This window comes from Macrobrachium nipponense, chromosome 14 (assembly GCF_015104395.2).
Source record: "Macrobrachium nipponense isolate FS-2020 chromosome 14, ASM1510439v2, whole genome shotgun sequence".
Taxonomy (NCBI): domain Eukaryota; kingdom Metazoa; phylum Arthropoda; class Malacostraca; order Decapoda; family Palaemonidae; genus Macrobrachium; species Macrobrachium nipponense.
In genome coordinates this window covers 21,118,458-21,142,823 of record NC_087207.1, presented here as the reverse complement: position 1 = coordinate 21,142,823, position 24,366 = coordinate 21,118,458, and the positions used below count along the sequence as shown (strand labels likewise).

General features: G+C 42.5%; 1 long non-coding RNA gene across 1 annotated transcript; it reads right to left on the bottom strand.

Annotated features, from left to right (window-relative positions):
• Positions 1–3,642: 3,642 nt before the first annotated feature.
• On the bottom strand, positions 3,643–5,607 carry LOC135226073 (uncharacterized). Its single transcript, XR_010317141.1, has 3 exons — positions 5,220–5,607; positions 4,080–4,300; positions 3,643–3,760 (listed from the first exon to the last, which is right to left on the bottom strand). It is a non-coding gene; the product is annotated as an uncharacterized LOC135226073 (long non-coding RNA).
• Positions 5,608–24,366: the final 18,759 nt, after the last annotated feature.

Below are 24,366 nucleotides of genomic sequence, written 5' to 3'. Positions count from 1 at the left end.
TAATATATTTTCATATATGCTTAACCGATGGGGGAATATATTAAGCGATAATAGAATTGGCCATCGACAGGCGCGAACCAGTGACCTCTCAATTCCAGGACTGGCAGTGAAGCCTTAAACAACCCCAACACCGCAAGAGATATAAGTTCATGCCACCTGAAATACCTTTCGCGACAGGTATTTTTTAGATATTAAAGGACATTTGTAGTTCGATATATGTATATGAATCACGGTAATGTGATAGACTTATATAATGACTCCGTGCGGACAAAAGCACTACCACGCCACCGAGAACGAGATGGGTTGATGCAGTCTCCAAAACAAAAAATACCTGTGCGCGAAAGGTATTTCAGGTGGGAGGCGGCATGAACTTATATCTCTTGCGGTGTCGGGGTGGTTTAGGGCTTCACTGGCAGTCCTGGAATGGAGAGGTCGCTGGTTCGCGCCTGTCGATCGCCAATTCTATTATCGCTTAATAAATTCCCCCTCGGTTAAGCATATATGAAAATATATTAATTCCGAGCTAGAGCTAATTAGATATTAAAGGACATTCGTAGTTCGATATATGTATATGAATCACGGTAATGTGATAAACTTATATATAATATATATATATATATATATATATATAATATATATATATATATATATACGAAACACTTTCATTTAGCACTAATGGACCATCCAGGTAGAAAAAGAAAACTCTAATTGTGACTACTGATTGTAGAAATCAGGACTAAGTTCCCAGATAAACAAGGAATATGAGATTAACAGCTTCAGTGCATTTTGTATAAAGAAATTCCCATGTTAGTTTATGATAATTGAAAAAGTGGTTATTATAACCATTGTTCCAAGATTATAATTCATGTTCCCTCCAACAACGTTTTAAAAAATTAACCGTTTGCATAATTGTAAAATAGTTTATCACTAAAATCAAAGTTTTGGGTTAAAATTCTTTCTTTTTAGGACGTTCCTCCACTCAGAATATAATAATACATTATCCTTTTATTCTTAGAAATATGACAATAATTCTTCATCCTGTCTGCCACTCTACTGCAAACAGATTGAACAATAGATTTAATATTTCAGGAGAGGCTACATAACCAGAGGATAACTAACAGAACAAGAGAAACTCAGTAAGGAATTACTTTTGGCTTTAGAATAATATGTACTATATATAACTTTTTAATACTAAACAATGTGATAATCTTACTTGGGCAGGTCTTTACAATGACTTACAACACCTGCTAAGGCCAACCAACTCCACCAGTGAAGATTATGTGCAGGAATAAACATGGCAAAGTTTGGCTAGGGATGGTGGCCCAACATGGAACAATAGGTCAATAGAAGTTGAAATACAGAGACATACAGCATAATATTGCCCACATAGCACAGCAGTCTCACTCATTGCTTTGATTTACAGTCCAGTAGAAGCTGTTGATGCTCTCATGGCTCACTGAATCCCTCGGGGACACTCCGAAGTTGATGGTGGGCTCTTGTTGTCCTTCCTTCGCCTCAGGTTCTGAAATGAATCGCCAATTTGAGTGACCAAGAGTGCGTCTACCCCTTCATGTACATGTTACAGTTACAAGGATTAGGATGTCTCAAAGTCTTGTTAGTCCATCCTTAGAGGAGACATCGTGTGGCGATTTTCGGAGATTTTGAGCGAAAAATCAATTGGTTTTGATATAATTTTTTGCACTGCTTCTTCCTATTAGTATGTGTGTGTGTGAGTGTGTGTGTGTTTTAGTGAGAGAGAGAGAGAGAGAGAGAGAGAGAGAGAGAGATATTCACAAGAACTAAACATTTTTAGCATTCAGTCTCTTTCCTTCCTCATTTAGAGAGAGAGACAGAGACAGAGAGAGAGAGAGAGAGTTACAAGGAGTTACAAGGATTAGGATGTCTCAAAAGATTAATCCATCCTTAGAGGAGACATCGTGTGCTCGCTTATCTGTAGGAGTAGGTTTTACTGTGGATTCACAGTGTCCTCCTAATGATTTTGTCTAGCTTTCTTTTAAACTCTTCCACACTGTTGCTGTTTACAACTTCTGGTGGCAGTTTATTCCACGTGTCACATATCTTGTATGTTAAGAAGTTCCCACAATGGGATGTGTTGTATCTCTTCAGTTCTAGTTTCCATCCATTATTTCTTGTTTGGTTTGGCAACTTGCCACACATTACTGAAAGGTTTTGTTGCAATTCAGCACCTTATCTATAGTCCTAAATCACTTTTCATTAGCTTATCCATTGTTTGCTAAAGAGGCGTCCATACTGTCATAAACATGTCCCAAACACATTCACAACATATCACACACATATCCGTAACATTTGGGATACAAGGTAATCCCTTATTGGTAGTCCTAAACACGGCTTCGTACACTTATCCAGCGTTGGCCAAAGATGGATCTATATACTGTCGTGAGCGTGTCATAAACATGTTGGCAACATATCATACACATAAAAAAACAGGTTGGATACAAGTCAACGCCTTATCCTTAGTCCGAAACCAGTCTTCTTAAGTTTATCCAGTGTTTGCCAAAGAGGCGTCCATACTGCCATAAACATGTCACAAACATGTTGCCAACACATCACACTTATCAGAAACATGTTGGATACAAGTCAACACCTCATTGGTAATCCGAAATCAGGGTACATAATCTTATCTAGCGTTTGCCAAAGATTTGTTCTTCACCTACAGACACTGACTTATTTAAGTTTGTGATACGTGTGTTAAGTTCCTGACATGTGTTTGTAATATGTTTTTACTGTAGTGTGAACACAACATTATCGACAGAAATCGTGCCAGTCTAAAATAATCACGTACTGCTTTGTCTAATGTTTATTCTGGCTCTGGTGAACATCCAGTTAATTGTCTGTATGAATTCAAGCGAACTGTTCCAGTGGCAATGTTCCTTGATCACAGTTATTACTAAAAAAAAAAAAGTTTCTATATGTCACCTGTAGATTCTGCTAAAATTATTTTTATTTTGTTCTTTGTTGACTCCACAGCCACATGGTTTTGATGCTTTTTTAAATCAAGTTCAAGATCAGATGTTTCTTTAATAGTACAGACACTGTTATACGCTAAAACTGATGACAGGAGTGTAAGATACATTTTGTTGTTTAGGATGTCATTTTAATTATCCAAATCCACTCAGTAACTATTGAAAGTATTCCTTGTTCAGCCTTAAGTGTCTATAAAATGAACACAGAACACAGAAATTGGCATTATGGCCACTTACCTACCCTGGAAGTAACCAGTAAATGATGTCGATTAACTAACTTGCTTCTTCTACTTTCCCTTTACAAAAGTTTACTCACCTTCAGTAGCTGACTTTTTCCCACGGGAGAGGTAAACAGTCAACGCTATAATTAGCGTAATGCAGACACAGCAGATGGGTACTAAGATCACTAGTGCCAGCTCTGTGTAGCCTTCTGGCCCTGGAAAATCTGCAATAGAATGTTGATAAATTATCATAAGCCAAAACTAGATATCTCAGAATACTTATAGTAACACTGTGATATGATTTATTTCGTTCTTGTAGAAGATATTCTGACCATGCTATATCATGCATTTCTATGTGATGTAGACGTTTAGCAGTTCAGGAAAGAGAGCATCTCAAAAAGTAAACTTACAGCATCTGTTAAACTCGGGGCACTGGTGCCAATAGATCTTTTTTCTGCTTGTAATATGCACGGTCAGGTTTCTTACATTTGATGTTATTTCAAGTTGTTCCTGGGATTCACTGAAGCTCACATTCTTGAATAAAAAGATGGTTTAAAATTCGCTTTTCAGCCTTGAATATAATTAGGCATGAAAACTTTTGTATCTTTTGGAGTTCAGTGTATGATGACAGGTTCTATTTCAGGGTTGGGTAGAAAACAATAGATTATTGAAATAAAAGAATTAATTTAATGGGCTCTAAAACAAATTCATTCAAAGTTTTCTCTCAGGATGTTAATGTCTAATTTTCTTTCGCTCTATAGGTTTCAGTATATTTATTTCAGAAATAATAGTGATTGAAGACATTCTAAGAAAGCGAAAAAAACCCTATTGTGATAAAGACATTGGCACTTACCCAATTCGTAAAATGAATCCAAATGAGATACCACATTCTTGGTTCGATTGGAGAATCCTTGAATGGGTAAGACCAGCTATCCTTCGAATATGAGGCCTTTTCCACTTCAATGGTGAATGAGGTATTTGTGTCACTGGTCCAAAATGCTAGTCTAATAAGACTTCCTTCTTGCAGACCGAAATTAACCGCTTCTTCATCTTCAGAGATCAGGATATCGTGTTCTAGAAATCGCAAAAGTATGGAAGACTTGTAATACACAAAAGAAGTCTGAAGCTGTTACGATGTATGATGTTGTAATGCTTATAAAATGGAAATTTACTGTTTAACAGCTAAGCAATACAATCTTAAATTCTCCATTTCCAAACATTTATCTTAGATTTAAACGAGCTGAAAACCTTGAAAATCCAAATGGGAAGTGAATTAAAGAATTTTTCCTTTCCTGCACTAGTTAAAGAGCTGGACTCATTTCTCTCATCGTTGAGTTTGAGTTTGGTTATTGAAATTAATTATTCCCTTTCTCTTACATTCAGATTTTCAAGGAATTCAGTAGAAATCTAATACAAAAGTACAGATGCCCTGACATTGTTTAAAAATCGAACGCACTGTTGACTGGTGTAAGACCAGGGGACGATAATAAAAGCTTCAGACTAGTTATCTGTTGCTACATTGCGTCATCGACAAACTATTTTTTGTTGTTGCACGGACCTTGTAAATCTTTTAATGGTGTCAATATTGCTCCTTTTATTATAAGAATTACACAAAGCATAGCAGCTCTACTTCACTCAATAACAATATAATCAGGAATTATATTTCTGTCTAGGTATTTCAAGTTTTGAATCCATCATCGAAGAAAAAATTATTCATCTTGCACTCGGGAAACGTCAGCAAATCCAAAGGGTATACACCCACTGAATCTCTCTCTCTCTCTCTCTCTCTCTCTCTCTCTCTCTCTCTCTCTCTCATATCATGGAAGATCTACTTTGACCTTGCCTACCCAAAATTAAATTTCGAGTTACGTCTATAATTGTATAGATGTTATTTTCTTAAGAACCCAATATTCCTTTACCAAGTCCAGTGGTCTCTTTACAATTGAAAGTTTACTCTCTACATTTAATGGGACATATCCAGTGTGACACTTACCCGCTCGAGCAGATGAACAGAAAGCGATGCATCCCACAAGAAACACCAACGTCTTCGCCATACTCCAAGAAGATTCGATCATTAATTCGTCTCAGTGACTTGCCTATTGTTTACCTGTTCTTCCTAGGCACCTGTGAGGACCTGCTTCTAGTGAGAGGTCCTTCTCTTCCTGGAAACCCAACTGATGTCGTGAGCACCAATATTCGTTCACTAAATTCACTGAATCTGTCCCGTTGGAAGTTCAACTAAATGACGGGTTGCATTCAGTTGGAATCTGGGAGGGGAGGACCCATATAATTTACTGGATGGTTTTTGAACGAATAACTGTGTGTTCTTGTCGTCGCCACTTTAGGATTACTGTGACTGCTTGCTTTGTCCCGTCAGTCTGAAAACTCTCTTGTGAACGAGTGAGCTTCCTGGAGATGAACTTTGGTATATCGTCAGAGGATTTCCGCTTTTGCTTCTGTGAATCTCAACTCGAATTCTTTTTTAGCTTCTTGTTGGATCGTTTTCCGTGAAGACCAACGTCGCCAAATCGTGATGTTATCTCAAGATTTTGTTTTATTTAATTTGTTTTCTCAGGACTCAGATTTGGCTTCCATTGACTAAGTGACATTTGTGAACAGTAATGATCATTTCCGCTATTCCAGCTTAAGTCACATTGACTGTCACATTGACTATCACATTGAATGTCACATTGATCACATCGACTGTCATATTGACAAATTCGTAAGCATTGACCATTTTGATAAGAAACTTGAACATAAAACGTATCATTTACATCGTCAAGAGGAAGCCTTTCTGTTACAATATTTTTATTTTTATTTTTGTCAAAGCCAAGTGCTCTTCATCCAGCATTGCACAACAGAAAGTAACTATAACAAAAGGTTCATAAGAACATCTCAATAGCAGAGATGGCAGGAATTAAATCAAACTGATTTAATCAAGTGATTAAATCATTGATTTTTTCATTAAAAAAATCATGATTTTTTTTTAAATTCGACAGCAAACAAATTGATAATCATGGTTTTGAAGTTAATATAAACTCAAGCATAACTGTGCTGTATCTATTTATTTTGATATAAAAAATTACAAGTACATACTTTAGGCCAGTACTGGAAAACTAAAAGAAAAATCAATAGTAATTCTGTCATGAAATACATTTTGAGAGAAAAAATTACTGAAAAAACATCATACACATAAAAAAATACTGATTTTTTAATTCTTTTATTAAAAAAAAAATCATCAATCCTGTTCAATAGGTAGAAGGACTGTATTCACATGAGCAGTACGCGGTGGCTTATCAACACTTTTAGATGGCCTTGTAAAAAATGAGAACAACTAAATTGTCACAAGATATTCAAAGAATAACCATGACTTCATCTCCTACTTAGTGCTGTGGAAAACATGGGTTCACATCTCCCTCCAGTTACAGTTGCAAGGGGGGTGGGGGTTGAAGGGGCTTGAATAGCCCCTTTGATGCACGTGCTTGTTCCTTGTGAATAGGTTTCATCTACTGAAATGATAACGATGATAATAATAATAATAATTGTAACTTTTTTCTACCACAGTCATCTTATTCGACTGGGTGGTTTTTATAGTGTGGGGGGAGGGAGGGGGCGCTGTGGGAGGTTTTCCGGGTTGCATCCTGGTTCCCTAGGAGTCCATCACTTTCCTCAATATGTACGCTGTTTCCAGGAGCATACTTTTCTGCATGAGTCCTGAAGCTACTTCATCCTCTAGTTTTTCTAGATTCCTTTTCAGGGATCTTGGGATCGTGCCTAGTGCTCCTATGATTATGGGTACAAATTCCTCTGGCATATCCCAAATCCTTTTTGCTTCTATTTTTAGGTCTTGATACTTATCCATTTTTTCTCTTCCTTTCTCATCTACTCTGGTGTCTCATCATGATATTGCGACATCGATGAGTGGTACTTTCTTCCTGGTTTTGTCAATCAACATCACGTCTGGTCTATCGGCACATATCACCCTATCTGCTCTAATACCATTAGTCCCAGAGGATCTTTGCCTGATCGTTTTCTATCACTCCCTCAGGTTGCTGTTCGTACCATTTATTAATGCAAGGCAGCTGGTGTTTCTTGCACAGGCTCTATTGGAACGCGTTTGCCAATGAATCATTGCCTCTTTTTGCACTTCTGTGCAAGTGCCGGACATTACCTTACTATGTATAGTTTATGGTTTAGTTTTTCATATTATACTTCCTGTATATGGGAGAGATGTTATTTCCATCTGTTCTTTCAACATACCTGTTACTTAAGGCCTGATCTTGTGCCGCTGTTATCATTCCTTCAGTTTCCTTCTTGAGTTCTCCCCTCTGTAGACTGCCATGTTTCATCGCTGGCTAGTTCTTTAGGCTGTCTCATGTACTGTCCGTGCATTTGTTTGTTGTGTCCCTCTTCCCATGCACACTTGAGCCATTTATATTCAATGGTTTTCAGAAATTGCCTCAGTGCTCTGTTCTCGACGTTGTCACATTATCTATGCACATTTAACTGACAGATTGGTTTATGATTAAACATTTTCAAGACGACCAGGTCTGGCGACAACAAATGTGCGTGATTAGGTGTACTCAGGAGGGAAAATTTGAAAACAAGAAGAAATGTGATGTTTTACGATAATTGATTATCCGGTTCATATTGACGCAACTATATTCGAGAAAGATAACGTTAGCTTGTATCTTGCCACACATTACATTAATTTGTAGTGATAGATAAAAAGAGGACTTGATTATGACTATAGAGGGGTGATGCACTGTCACTACTAATGCTTGAAGTAGCCAAATGTACTGCTTTGCCAATTCGAAATAGATGGATTTTGCAGCGGTCTGTTATATATAAATATTCACAGAGATTATGTCTGCACACGTGTGTGTGTGTTATCCTGCCAAAATGGTAATATCACTTGTCTCTAGGAGCAACTATTTTCCTAAACCTTTGGGTATAGATTACAATCCTTAACAGCCTTTCACTTTCATTATGAAGGTTCTCGTAGATCATTTTTTCAGATGATACCAGGAGGCAAATGGATTAGGATGTCTCGAAGACATTAGTCCATCGTCAGAGGAGACATCGTGTGCTCACTTGTCTCTAGGAGCAGGTTTTACTGTTCATTCATTCAATGTCCTAATAATGTTGTCTAGGTTTGTTTTGAACTCTTCCAAATTACTGCTGTTGACAACTTCTGGTGGGGGGGTTGGGGGGTTGGGGGAAGTCTTTCAATAATTGGAATTCTCTACTTATATTTTTTTCCGTTTTTTTGGTAAAGTACTTGGAATGAGTGACAGAGAAAAATTCGATTGGTATATTGAAGCATATTAGAATTTGCAGATGACGAGAACATCACTTTGTTTCCAGAAATGACATCCACAAATGATGAGAGCATCGAGGCATCGGTGCCAGTTATTTCCTTCCTTTCTTTCTTTTTTCTTATTGTGCAGGGTTAGGTTTTCTTTATCTGATTGCATCTCACTCGAATCCACATTTGTGTAGGAGTCCACCGTCTTAAAATGATTGCAAAACAACAGATGATGAAATCGGCATTTATTCCTAGCTTACTTTGCATATAAAATAGTAAAACTGGAAAAGAGTGACTAAATTTACATGGGCTATCCGTCCAAACAAGAGCCCGTGCTGGCCAAAGGCAGCTTAATCCAGCAACAGAAAATCAGTTAAAATATAAAATATACATTAACAACAAATATAAAATTAACACTTATAATTAAAGGATAAAATGACAAAAGTCAAAATATGGAAATTTGGTTATTATGATATTATAATATGCATTTAAAAGATGAAAAAGAGCAGCGTAAATAAACATGAAAATAGATCACATCATCCTTAATAAAGTAGTTAAAACTATTAAGAAAACAAAAAAGTAACCACAATATTATGTCTTTATCTCAAAATAAGACCAATAATAGAAAAGTGAGGCTAGATTGTCTATGTAACACAGAATCAAGGTCAATAGACTCAGAAAATTTCATGTTGATATCTTGGTCTTCGAATTTATGGCAACTCTGCCTCTACTACCCCATATGCCCCTCAATGCCTCTATTAGCCCATATTACACTTAATGCTTCTACTAGCCCATATGACAGTTATGTCTGTACTCGTGCATATGCCACCTAATGTCTCTAGTAGCCCATATGCCACTTAATGTCTCTACTAGCTCATATGCCACTTAATGCCTCTACTAACCCATATACCACTTAATGTCTCTACTAACCCATATACCACTTAATGTCTCTACTAAACCATATGTCACTTAATGCCTCTACTATCCCATTTGCCACTTAATGCCTCTACTATCCCATTTGCCACTTTATGTCTCTACTAACCCATATACCACTTGATGTCTCTACTAATCCATATATCACTTAATGTCTCTACTAACCCATGTGCCACTTAATGCCTCTACTAACCCATATACCACTTGATGTCTCTACTAACTCATATGTCACTTAATGTCTCTACTAACTCATATGTCACTTAATGTCTCTACTAACTCATATGTCACTTAATGTCTCTACTAACTCATATGTCACTTAATGTCTCTACTAACCCATATGACACTTAATGCCTCTACTAGCCCATATGACACTCATTGCCTCTGTTAGTGCATATGACACTTAACCTTCTTTCACTGTTTCGTTCACTTTTTTTCGAGAATTGGTTTCTCAGACTCTTTCAGGTCACAGAAACTGTTGATTCATTCGTCCAAAACTGCATCAGATTTTTCACTAATGATCGTATGGGCCATAGTATCATTCTAAGCAATTTGAAACTGAAAATATACTTCTGAACTAAAATTCCTTTCTTTTAAGTTTTTGTTATTACCTGTCACATACCCAGCGTTGGTTGCTGATATGACATGTTCATATTAGACGTCATTTCTTTGATCTTAGTGGATTATGCATTTATTAGCAATATGATCTATATTCTTCAGTTCTTACAAAGAATTAAGAATAATATCTGAACTACAGAAGGAAGACTCTTCTCATCATGAGGAGCTACTGAAATATAATCTTCATTCACAATACATTACCCCGATATTGCTTCATCATTTACCCCTCCACCCCCTAATCCCTCACTATTGTCTGTGACTCAATGCGTAGAGGGGGTTGATGGAAGACACAACGATTTCCTCATAGACGTGTTCTTCTCGGTTGGTATTTTGACCACTGACTGAAATGAAAGACACAGTATTACATTCTACACACTCCAACTACAGTACTTCATCTTGTCCTGACAGTCAGCAGGTTAGCTGTAATTCTTTTTGAAATTTTTGTTGTGTTCTTTGTTGTTGTTAATTTGGAAATAAGTTGACGACAATGTTTATAGTGCGCATGGCTTGCAATGTTGTCAGTGTATTCCAAACTTACCAACAGCAGTGCTGGCGACCTGGGTATGCGTTAATACTGACACTTGCTAACATTGAAGCTATTCTGCTCTTACTATTTTCAAGGTGCGTTTTACTGATCATGGTTATTTGTTAGTAGAAATGGTATGACTGCTGTTATAGTTGGTAATTTTACCCTAGCCATCGAAGCTATTATTATGCCCTTCTGTCATCTGTTGGTTTCAACTTTACATTTAGAGGAAGATAGGTAGTTTCCTAAACAACCGTCACTCATTCGGTTGTGAAACACAATTTCCTAGCCAATCCGTTTTACATGTTGCTTCAAAGTTAACTGCATAACCCTCTCTGTTTTCAAGATAAGTCAAGTGCTAGCTGATTGTCATGTTCTGTTTGGGAGGGATGGATAACTGTGGATGTAACATCACATAACGACGACAATGGAGTAGTCGGACAACATCAGAAGAACCTCACGTGTTTTAAGGATATATGCAAAGCAGTAGTAGGTGAAGATTCGACAAAAGTAGGTTAAGTGTCATATAGGCTAGTAGAGGCATTAAGTGGCATATGGGCTAGTAGAGGGATTAAGTGGCATATGGGCTAGTAGAGGCATTAAGTGGCATATGGGCTAGTAGAGGCATTAAGTGTCATACGGGCTAGTAGAGGCATTAATTGTCATATGGGCTAGTAGAGGCATTAAGTGTCACTAGCAAACTTACCCATCTACGATGGTTGATAAAATACGGATGCAGAAGTGAAAAATTTATATGTACTATTTGTTCAGAAATATTAAAATAAGGGCGATTTTTATACATACCTACTACAGAACCTCTTTGTACACAATATTATCAGTTTGTCCACAACTTAATTTCAAGTTGGCAGAGTCAGTTGCTCTGCTCATCGCCACATACAGTTGGCCATGCGTGAACATGGGTGATGGTAGAAACACACCAACACGATCCAAAGACTTGTTTGCAGTGATTGAGAAGGCCAGGTTGATGGGAAACTGCCTGCGCCGTAACTGGAACGGAAACTGGTTGTCCGAAGGCATCAGAGGAATCCGGGGGATGAACAGACGTTTGCCGGTGTGAGGGCCCGTTGCTACCACTGCTTCAATGACATGGGAGTTTAGCTCCATAACGGTGTACCTCGTTCCGTTGCAATGTCCATTGGCAGAATCAAAATTCCGAAGCAACATTACCGGGCAGTACTTCTTCAACGTTATTTTGTGCACTGGCAGTCCCGATGGATTTAAGTTATTCAAAAATCTTGCGGATATTGATGATAATTTTCATCTTCTATTGTGTCCGAGTCGAAATATTCACGACTTTCTCCAGGGAAGTTGTACAGTAATTATGTATGAAAATTCATAAAGTAACTAAGTCTACGGGAATAACCAGCCTCGTTTCACGGCCAGAAACAGCTCCGTTTCAGGGAATCCATTCTCACCCCCACCCCCTACAAACGAGGGGGGTAGGTTGGATGAAACCCCATTACAATCCATCTTAGGGGTCCCCACCATAACCCTGCCAAGTTTCATGCCCATCTCACCAGCCGTTTGGCCGTGATTGAATGACAGACAGAAAAGACATTACACCCATTATTGTATGATATGGGCTGGTAGAGACATTAAGTGACATATGGGGTAGTCGAGGCATTAATAAGTGTCATATGGACTAGTAGAGGCATAAAGTGTCATATGGGCTAGTAGAGGCATTAAATGGCATATGGTCTAGTAGAGGCATTAAGTGGCATATGGGCTAGTAGAGTCATTAAGGGGCTTATGGGTTAGTAAGAGGCAGAGTTGCCATACATTCAAAGACCAAGATATCAACATGAGATTTTCTGAGTCCATTGACCCTGATTGTGTTACATAGGGAAGAATTCTCTTCAATTGTTAGTCATATTTTAAGACAAAGACAGAATGGTAGAGTTACTTTTTAATTGCTTTAGAAGGGTTGATGTGCCATATTTTCATGTTTTATCACACTGCCTTTTCCATCATAATGCAATTTAGATTCTAATAATTCAGTTTCCATATTTTGAATGTTTGTAATTTTATGCTTTAATTTTAAGTGTTAATTTGATGGCTGTTTTTTATGCCTATTTTATCTTTTAACTGTTTTTATGTCGCCGGATTAAGCTGTCTTTGGCCAGTACGGGCTCTTGTTTGGACGAATAGCCCATATAAATGAAGTCTCTGTTTTTCAGTTTTACCGGTTTTTATCCAAAGAAACTTGAAACAAAATGATGATCTCATAATCTGTTTTACTTGTTATCATTTATTGTAGGAAAAATCTCTCTATCTTTGCTATAGACATGTAATTACTTACTTGCATCATGGAGCTATTTACTTTGAAGCCATATAAAAAGTGTTAAAACATGATTTATATCCGGGATATGGAAAAAATGCTTCTTTTTCTTACTTCCCCAAAATTCTTTAAAAACAGACACATTTAGAACATTTAGAATAATGCACAATTATATACATACACCCAGGCCCACATGAGTAAGGACTACGAAGCGGGTGGCTGGATGTGAGTGGAGATTAGTGGACGATAAAGCACAGAAAAGCCCGGAGAGCCGTAAATATCTGAAAAAATTTTGCGTCACGGGGTGCTGAAGGGCGATTCGGATGCTTAATATGAACAATGACAGAATATCTCAGGTGACATTATCTGGTCTTGTTTTTCTTCTTCTTCTTGCTTAAGGAGGGCTGACACTTGCACGATTTTATGGCACGCATTTGCACGAACTCGGTCAAGGCAATGCGCAAACTAGTCTTTCGGAAACTCGTGTTAGCTATGCGCAAACTGTTCGTGAACTTGTCGCAAACAGAGCGGGAGGATGTGCACCAGTGCCACGACGTGTACGACCTGCCACAAACTGTTCACGAATAGTTTGTGACGTGTTCACGCATTGGTGCGCGTTGCAGCATGGTCGTGCGTTCCCCCTGACACGGTCACATGTACTTCACGCCTTCATGGCACGAACAGTTCACGACTAGTTCACGCACTTCACGAACAGTTCACGACTAGTTCGCGCACTTCACGAACAGTTTGCGCATGGCACGAGCAGTTCACGACGTGTTCAAGACGAGTTTGCGAGTAGTTCACGATTTGCGCAACAGTGCCGCTCGCGTCAGTGCGATACTGTCCGAACTCCTGTCTTCTGGCCAACCATTCCCTGACCCACACTTTCCTCTGTGTCCCTCTTCGAGTGGGGTTGCCTGTAAAGGAAATTTAGAAATGTTCTTATAAAATAAAATTTAGTATATAACTCTAGTCGCTAGAGGGCAGGGCATTTTGGAATCCTTGGAATTTTGTTATTTCTTGATTCCTTGGGTTTTCTTTATTCAAAATTTTACTTCGTGTGGTGGTTTTTCTACTTCAACCAGTCTGCTTTTGAGCAACACAACAAGCGTAAGAATTGTAAAATCAACCATCAGTGCAGTGAAAAGATTTGTTTTAACATTCATTATAGCTTAACGTGCCACAGTTGGGCAATTGCTTCTTTTCCGTGTCTTTTCAGCCGTATTGACAGGTGTGGGACCCTAGTCAAGCGAGGTTTTATGATCCTCATGTAAATAATTCACGCCCAAGTCATGCTGAAAATAATGGACAGTGCCTAGACGGATATTTGGACAGTGCTTAGAAGGATATATGAGATAGCATAACGTACCTTGAAGTCCAGCTTACGTCGTAACCTTCTCCTCTATTGGATAGCTATTCCTCTCCTGGTAAATGTTCAGTGTTCTTGATCTTCGGCTTGACCTTCAAGATTAGATGCCATTCACCATTCTCATATCATACTGCAAGAGTGGTTCGATTTTCAAATAATTTGAAGGCCCCTGCTTGGAACACCGGCAACGAATGTACTTATTGTCTCTTATACACCATTTAATGCCTAAGTTGAGTATCGTATGTATTTAGTTGATAATTATATATAATTACTTTTTATATGTTGGCTTTTTATCCCATTCATTGTTTTCTTCTATGTTTGCCATTTATAGTGATCCCTTCTTCCTGTCGAACCTCAGATTTCTAGCTTTCTCTCTCCCTTACATATTCCCTTCTCCCTTACATTGCCTTCTCTTCATCTTCTGCCTATTGCAACCTTTTCTGCTGCTCTTCAACAATGGCTAGAGCAGTTGCAACGACGGTGTCTCTGGCCTTCCACATGTTGTCTCTTCCACAGGCAATCCAAAAATGACGCCAAAGGTGTTGAGGCCCCCTTTTTACATGGCGTGCCCAAATTACCATGACGGCCTCCGAATTGCGCAAACTCATCGGGCCAATGCGGGAAGTGTGTAAACTATGCGTAAATATGTCGTGCCAGTTCGTGTCAATCTGGGAACTATTGGGCGCGCATTCATAACCTATGCGTGAACAGTGCGTGAAGTCGTCGTGAAAAGTGCAGGAACAGTGTGGGAGCCTCCCGGTGCGTGCCACCAAAATGGCACGCATTGCCACGACACAGTTCATGGAAATGCGTGCCACATAAATGTGCAAGTGTCCCCCTTGCTTTAGTATTTCGGCTCATCCTATACAAGGTTATAACAAGTTGTTTGTTCCGATACGTAATACAAAACCCTCGGTCCTTTAACAATAGGAAGGTAACTAGCGGCAGCTGGGACGGTCGTAAGCTTCGAACAAGGGGAGAACGTAGTTAACTGCTTGTCCGATCGTGCGCGCGAGAGGTGAAGAATCACTTTTGCTTTCGGCCGCGGGTGTGAAGGACGTGTTAGTCATCGCCACTCTCTGCCCGCTTCATCGTCGTATGCTTTGTTTATATTGTGTTTTCTACTAATGGTTTGGTTTGACTTGAAAATGAAACTGTAAGTACACTGTTTTCCATTTTCATTACTAATTATGAATCAACATGGAGCTATCGCCGTAGAGACGGCGATTTCGCTCTTTTCATGAATTGAACCCTTGAATTATAGTCTCGGTGCCGAGGGCGGGCGCACTCACGTCCGAGTCATGTATTTTGGGCGAAAGTGTGTAATTGAAAGATGTAAGTACTCTTTTTCATTATATTTTTGCCCTGTGCGTTCGTTGCCGAGAGCTTGATTGCGCTCGGCAAGAGCCTCTTATTTTGTATGAATAGAATGCAATGAAAGTGGATTCGCAATGCAGTTTTCTTTTCATTTTCATTTATTAATTGCATCAAATTTAATTTTGGATCAAATTCCGCTCTTACCCCGGAATTAAATCCTTACGATTTATTGCTGTGAAAAAGTGAAAAATAAAAGCAAGTGGGCAGTATTGTTCATTTTCATATATATTTATGATAGCATCATATTATTATGGATCAAGTTTCCGCTCTTACCGGGAATTGATTTTTCCCTCTTTAAGTTCTATGAAGTGAATCGCAAGTGCAGTATTCTGTTTCATTTTCATATTACTTTTCACTGCTGTGCGGGGTAGGGGAAGCGAAGGTCTGCCAGGAAGTCGTCGGAAAGCTCTCCCGCGACTCCCTTGGTATCCGATTCTTCGTCTTCTTTCCTGCCCCCAACCCCCCCGCTCAGCTTCCTCGTATTTTGTTTTTGGGGTCTTCCTTCCGTTCGGGGTGGGGGCATGTCTCCACCCCCCCCCCCGTGCGTGAGGGAACCCCTCTTTTACTAATCTGTCTGTGCTACCGCAGGTGCTACAGCCGTGGGAGACGACCTTCGGACAGGTATGGACCACTGCGGCTGCAGGGCGTGCCTAGCATCCACGATCTGCTGCAGAGTCTAGCGAGGTCTGGGGCGGTGACCTTGGAGTGGTCTCCACTACAACCTTCACGGCCGCTTATGCTGCTTCCCCCCGCTGGCTCACACCCCATGCTGTGTCGGTGACGCCGTCTGCCGCTTCTAGGGCCGGTCGCCGCCGTACCGAGGAGGGGTATGCCGCCGCTGCCTGTGTTTTCTTCGTGTGCCTGCCCCAGACTTCCGCTGTTCCAGCAGCTCGCCCCTTGGACCGGCCGCCAGTACCACGCTGGCTGCCGATGATTCTACGAGGCGATGGCTGGGCCTGCGTACCTGTCGCGATGTGGTTCCCGCTACTGGCTTGGCTGTCCCTTCTGTGTTTACCGCTGCCGCTGTTCCTGCCGCTCCTGAGCTGGTTGCTGTTCCTGTTCGCTCTGGTTCCTGCGCCTGTCCATGACTGGGTCCTGCCCATGGTGTGTCTTCCCCAGTCCCAGGTCCTTCTGGACAGGTGCAGTCGGGCCGTGTTGCTTCGGCAATAGGCCCGACTCCGGCCTGGATGGAGGACCTGACGACTGTCCTGCGTGAGCTGACGAAGAAGAGGAAGGTGTCATCTTCGTCTGTTGCTGCCTCTTCCCCCTTCGACTTCTAAGGCCCATAAGCCGAAAAGAAGAAAAGAAGGCTGCCTCCCCCCCTAAGAAGTCTCCTTCGGGAACTTCTAAGGGCCCGTCCCACCTCGGTGGGACGGGGGGTCCTTCTGCTGGTCCTCCTGCTCCTTCGGGAGCGGGGCCCGTCTCCCCTTCCGTAAGGAAGAGATAGACGGGGACCAGAGGAGTATCGGTTAGCTCTGGTACTTCCTCGCCTGGTGCTAGCGGCGATGCCGCTACGCCAGGTTCCGGCTCGGTCTCTCGTTCGCGGGAGATCCCGAGTGTACGCTCTCCCTCGGGAGACCGTGCAGCCAAAGTTTCGGCGCCAGAGTTCGGCTCGGCGCCAAGACCACGGCACGGAGCAGAAGGCTGGCGAGAACCGCTCAGGTGACTCTCGCCAGGCCAGCGCGGCCGCTCTCGCAGCGACCAGCTGGTAACCGGGTTTTGTTTCCCCCTAAGAAGACTCCTCGGGAAACTTCGAAGGGCTCGTCACATTCCGGTGTGACGGGGGGGTTCTTCTGCTGTCCTCCTGTTCCTTCGGGAACGGGGCCCGTCTCCCCTTCTGAGAAGAAGAAGAAGACGGGGACCAAGGGTGTGCTGGCTACCGCTGGTACACCCTCGCCTGGTCTTGGCAGCTCTGCTGCTAAGCCATGGTACCGGCTCGGTTTCTCGTCCGCGAGAAGTTCCGACCGTGTACGATCTCCTTCGGGTGACCGTGCAGCCAAAGTTAAGACGCCTGATTTCGCTCGGCGTCATGACCGAGGCACGGAGCAGAAGACTGTCGAGAGCCGCTCAGGGGACTCTCGCCAGGCCAGCGGCCGCTCTCGCAGCGACCAGCCGGTACCTCGGGTGGACGTGACGGTCTCTGACCGGCCACGGGTTGAGGCTGGGAAGAGGTCCCCCAGGTCCCCTCGACCGACGGTACCAGACTCGGCTGGTACCAGCGGTTTGACGTGCCGCGAGGACGCTCACCGGTCTCACGGCGAAAGCGAGCTCTGCAGGTCACCTGACGCCGCTCCCACAGGGACCGGGACGGGCGGATACGGTGACCAGCAGCAGCTCGTCTGACGCACGGGACCGGGGTCGACGTGCTCAGTCGAGCCGCTCGCCACAGGTGAGCGGCACGGCCAGGCCTGCAGATCGATCCCCACCGCGGGTTGGTGATCGGCTGCAGCCCCCCACGTACGCTGGTCCTGCCAGCGAGCGGGGGGGGGGTGGGGGGGGGGAGCGTCAGGTCTGTCTCTCCACTACCTTCAACTTCCTCGGGCTACACCGGGAAGGGAGCGAGGTAGCTAGGATGTGATCGTGAGAGGTGCGCCGCTCACGATCCCGTCACGACGCCGCCACGTGCCACGTATGGTCTAGGACCAACCAGGACGTACGCGCAAGTGATTGGAGGCGACCGTCAGGGGGGAGAGGGGGGGTTAGCGTCAGTTTTCTGTTATCTCCGATACCTTCAACTTTCCTCGGCATACGCCAGGAAGAGCTAGGTATATAGGAGTGATCGTGAGAGATGCGCCGCTCACGATCCCGTCACGACGCCGCACGTGCCAGGTTGGTCTTAGGACCAACCAGGACGTACGCGCAAGTGATTGGAGGCAACCGTCAGGGATCTGTTGCTGGGCCTTCTTCTGAAGGAGGAGGGTCCTGGGAGCTGCTCTTGTTGGGAGGGGACTGGACGGTCCTACTCCTCAAGACGCTGTAACTTCCGAGATTCAGAGTAACTTTACCCAGGTTATTGCACTGATTCGTCAGCACAACGACCGGGGGCAAGGATCGCCGCTCCCACCAGCAGAGCCCATGTCTCTGCTCGAGTCGTTTTGGGGCCCGAGAGGGAACCCAAACCGACGGTGGGTTATGCCGCGATCGGAGCTTACCGATTCTGTCTTGAACCAGAGTCTCTCGTCTCCGGACAAGAAGGCTCTCTCAGTTCTGGCCGGTCGATCAAGCTACTTCCACCTCCTCTACTGCGACAGCGGCGTTTCTACGTGTCTTCGGACACCGTATTTAAATACTCCTTCGGTCCTCCTGAGAGGTTTCGACCTCGACGAGGACTGGAATGAGTCGGAGGACGGTATCGGGCTCTCTCCTGTTAGGTGTCGATCAGCCCCACCCAGACGACGTTTCACAGTGGCGGCAGACCCTTACCTACAGTGAGAGTTCGTAACCCTCCTCGGGAAAACGTTTTCTCCTGACGATACGTTTTCCCAGACTCTGAGAGGCCATCGCCGCAAGGCGATGGCTTGCTCCTACTCTTCTCCAACTGCTAGTTCCACTGGGAAGGCGAGCGAGTATCCAATTCCTCCCCCATTCCCTCTCTCCTTACGGCTACGAGGGAAAGGGGAAGGATCCTACAGAGATTTCTCTGTAGGATCCCACGTTGGGGACTGCGCTACCAGGGGGGACCTTCGGGTCCTACCTGATGTAAGCCCCGGTCGTTGAGGAGGGATCCTGCCCATTCTCGATTTCTACGGGAATCGAGAGGACCACCAGACCGATATCGTTTGACGAATTCGGTGGGGGTTTCGCAGACTGCTTAGAATTCTACGGAATTTCTAGCGCATTCAGAGTGTTTAGAGTTTCTTACGATCTCCAAAACACTTAGGCGAGACCACGGTCCAAAGTGAGCGAGACGAGAATCCCCGATATGTTACACGATAATCGGGAACTCGCCTATGCTCGAATTCTCGGAATTTCTAGCATTAGGAAGAAGACTGCTGCTGAAAGAAGACTATCTCACAGTAGGCGACCAACCTGGAATAGAGAAGAACGGACGGGAATATCCAGTTGGCTGGAACTATCGTCTTAGTATTCTGTTCACCATTGAAGCTTTCCTTCGAGGAAGACTTCTCCTTCACTCTCTTTAATAGAGAACGAAGGTGGTCGATCTCCAATCCTTATTTGTTTTCTTGAAGGAAAGAATTTAGGATGGAGATCGTTGTTCAGAATCCTACAAATATACTACGTATATTAACCTCGCGACATGATTCTGCTAAGCAGTTGAATGGTCCGAGGGGTAGGCGCATATCCTGGTTATTCTACGGATTGCGACTTAGACGAAAAGTATTCTAATTGAACTGCAAACCCGGGTTGCCTGCAACCTCCCAGGAGTTTCCAGTTTCAATTTTATATACTTATGGTGTTGTCACAACAACACCATTTTAGCTTTTATATTTACCGAAATTCGTTTCGCTTAAATATAATTGCTCGAGCATATCTTTTTTATGCTCCGGTGGTTTCTAGCCGAACGCATTCCTTCGTGGAAAGGATACTTGGCAACTCAGGATGACGAGTCAGCGACAGATACTGCGTATTGAATTGCCCGAGGCATTTCAGTATCAGCTGCCGCTTTGAGATAGACGGTTGTTTATGTCTTTCTCACCTGCTTTGATTGAATAACAACCGTATCTCTGCCCAACAACAAATCACGGACTTAAGTCTCTGATTAACGGGGATTCTCGCATACATGAATGACCATCTACTGCTGAGAAACGCTAGTATTCATCGTCTTCGGTATTGCGAGAATTTTAAAACAGAGATATCTATTCGACTCTCATCTTTCTGTTTACCGCACGGTAACAGAATTCTGTAATAGTCTCTTGCTGCATCGTATCCCGATAATGCGAATGATTTTTGCGGAATCTGAGTTTTGTTCCTCAAAATATCTTGTATTCGGAGGTGTACAATTGTTCATTGTTCACCCCGGATTAGCAGATGTATTGAAAGACATCGCCTACTCCCACACCTGCCAGCTCTACTTCCAAACGTTCAGCCCATGAGAAGCAGTTCTTCAAGCGGCTCTCCCCTGTGTTTCATTACTGAAGAACGCCCCGCTTTCATTGCACAACGGACAGCAATGAAATGGCGGTTAGCGTTTTCAGTCATTTGTAAGCACAGGTTTAGAATCTTGAGATTCCTTCTCTCGATTCAGCGCTGGAAGACGTAGGTTGCATTCATTGCCTACCTTCGTCTTCAACGTACATAGTGTTGTTTCTCCTTAAGCTGAGATTCAACGTCTATGAGATTTTCTTGCCATCAGGGACCTCGGTCTTTTGAAGGCAATTGACTTTCGCCTTTTGAGTTTATGCATTAAGAGAATCATCGCCGCGCCCGTCCGGCATCGGTGACTAACAAATATTTTATTTGTTTGGTCTCTCAGCATAACTCTTTAAAGGGCGAAGGTCACGTGACTTACCCGGATGCTTGGACAACTTGCCTCTACTGATTCCGAACCAGTCAGTCGGCAGCTGTCAGAGCGTCCGAGTCAGTTACGAACTATGCTGTGGACTTAGTTCGGTTGTTCCAGAGCAATCATTACTTCGTCTTAATAGCTTGTCAGTATGAGTACTGTACATAACCCAAAGTCGAGAAGAGGGATAGGTCATACGACTATTCCCTTCTTTTCGTCTTAGGTAACTGCATGACTTCTCTTGAGAAGTCAAGCACAAAGGGATGGGGATTTGTGACGCTCGATTTCGTACCGATCTTCGTAGCGAAGACTCAGAACCCTTCGGTAACTGACGATTGGTTCGAGTCCTTCACAATACCTCCCTAATGGACGTCACCGCCTCCGATACGAAGGCTATGCTGCTTTGTCCTGTGAAGGTGCGACGGAGCTGTCTGAAGAAACTCGACACCCAGGATGAGTATGGACGCCTCTTCATCATTCTCTCGCGTTCCGCAAGAACTTCTCCGTGGCGCAGGTAATGAAGGCAGGCGCCTGGTCCAACCGACCGCATGCACCTCCTTCTACCTTCAGGATATTGCCCACAGTTCCTTGGATCTTTTTCCTTGGGAACCGTGGTGGTTGCTCAACACGTTGTGTAGTTAACCCAGACCCTCGCAGGCTGAACAGCATCGAGTCCTGGTGTGACCGTAAAGAATGGATGAGGAATGAGAGTGTGACTGGCTCCTCTTCCATCTTTTTCTTCCCTCTACCTTTGGGTAGAGGGACACGGTCGTTACCCTGCTGGGTAAGGACGAGATGCAGGTGAGCTACTCAATAGAGCACCATCCTATCCCTTTCAGTAGGGATAGGAGTAAATATCCACCACTCCTCCAACAAGGGGGAGGAAGTGGATGCCAACTTGAGACAAACCCATCATTTTATGATTGTCTCTTGCAAACAGGAACAAGTTCTTGCTTGCTGGTACGAAGAGATACGCTTGCCCCTCTCTTAGTACTTGGCCCAGAGGTCTGACCATTGATCCTGCGGTGCACACCCCGATCAATCGGACAGAGGTTTGGATCCCTCCTTTGCTCTTACGACCAGGGAGGCACTCCAGGGTTGGACGAACACCAGTCTGTTCACCAAAAAGACTCAGATTCCTCCCACAACCAAGAAGTGAGTCTTCCTATTGTTAAAGGACCGAGGGGTTTGTATTACGTATCGGAACAAATGACAATTTGTCGAAAATTGCATTTTTCCTAACTATACAAACCTGAGGTCCTTTACATATAGTCCCACCTCATGCCACCCCTCACTCTGCAACTTTTTGCATGGGCCTAAAGCAAAAGTGATTCTTCACCTCTCGGGCGCGCGGGCGCGCGCACGATCGGACAAGCAGTTAACTAACGTTCTCCCCTTGTTCGAAGCTTACGACCGTCCCAGCTGCCGCTAGTTACCTTCCTATTGTTAAAGGACCTCAGGTTTGTATAGTTAGGAAAAATGCAATTTTCGACAAATTGTCATATTGTAGTGGAAATATATATCTTTTTACTAATTCTTACCTTATGCATTTATATATTGCTAAAAGTATCATTCAGAAGATAAAGCCCAATTCATATAGAAGAAGCCTAGAAAGGCCATTGATATGAAATTCAAGCTTCCAAAGTATATAGTGTTCATTTGGGAGAAATTACAGAAGTCAATATGAAATCCAGAGCGAAGAGATTAGTTATCAGAAAAATAAATAAACTAGTAAATTATTGGCTCAACAGATAAGAATAGGAATATACATAGTAATATACAAGGCAAACAGAACCAGTAGGAGAAGTTCGGGCAGATTCTTTCATTTTATCTCCAACCTGTTACGAGTTCTCTAAAAAGTTCTCTAAAAAGCATGCCACTTTTACCTATTGCTTCACAGGGACGAGAATCAACATCATTAGCCTTCAGAATGGCTGATATGAGGACTATCAATTCATAGTTTCTCTCCATACACGTACTGCCTAACCGTAATGAATAAGAAAAAAAACCCAACTCCGATGATTTGAGTATAATTGACGAAATTGGCCTCAAAACCTCGAGCAGGAGATTTTGTCTCGTTCTTGATGACTCAATTACCCCAAACTTTTCGGTGCAGTTTCAGTACTCGGATTTGGGTGCACCTGGAAGTTACACTGATGACACTTCAAGTTGATCTGTTCAGTTGGACTGCTGAAGCATAATGGCTTTTCTGCTCAGTCACCCATTCCTTTGGCAAGTGAGGTCATCCAGAATTTCTGGCGGAATTCGAACTTGAGAGCGAAACCGGGAAAACTCATTTACTTTATGAATGACAATGAATGACTTTTTGGGAATAATTGGAATGATCGCAGTGCTGTTGGGGCATACAGAAGAATACATGTGTTTCCTGTAATTAAAAAGATAATAAAGATCTCTAAATCATAATAAGTTATACGTCATGACCGTTCTTTTCCTGTCCTGTGACGGTTTAGTTGGATACAAGGCTCAACACCTCACTGGTAGTTCTAAACTAGTCCTCAAAAGCTTATCCAGCGTTTACCAAAGATTCGTAATTCAATTACAGTCAATGACTCAATTTCAAGATGTTTGTGATATGTATATGTTGAGTCCCTGACATGCATTTGTGACATATTTTTTACTGTAGTTTGGACGCAACATCATCGACAGATATCATTCAAGTCTAAAATAATCTTATAATGCTTTGTCTAATGTTTATTCTGGCTCCGGTGAACATCTAGTTAATTGTCATTACTTATTCGAGCAAATTGTTCTACTGGCAATATTCCTTGATCACAATTATTACTGACAAAAAAAAAAAAAAAGTTTCTATATGTCACATGTAGATTCTGCTAAAATTATTTTTATTTTGTTCTTTGTTGAGTCCACAGTCACAGGATTTTTATAACTTTTTTATATCAAATTCAAGATCAGACGTTTCTTTAATAGTACAGGCACTGTTATACGCTAAAACTGATGACAGGAGTGTACAATATATTTTGTTGGTTAGCATGCCCTTTTCATTATACAAATCCACTAAGTAATTATTGAAAGTATTCCTTGCTCAGCCTTAAGTGTCTATAAAATGAATATCCAAAAGTCTTAGAAACGAGAACACAGAAATTGGCATTCTGGCCACTTGCCTACTCTGGAAGGAACCAGTAATTGATGTCAATTAACTAACTTGCTTCCTCCACTTTCCCTTTACAAAAGTTTACTCACCTTCAGTAGCTGACTTTTTGCCTCTTGTGA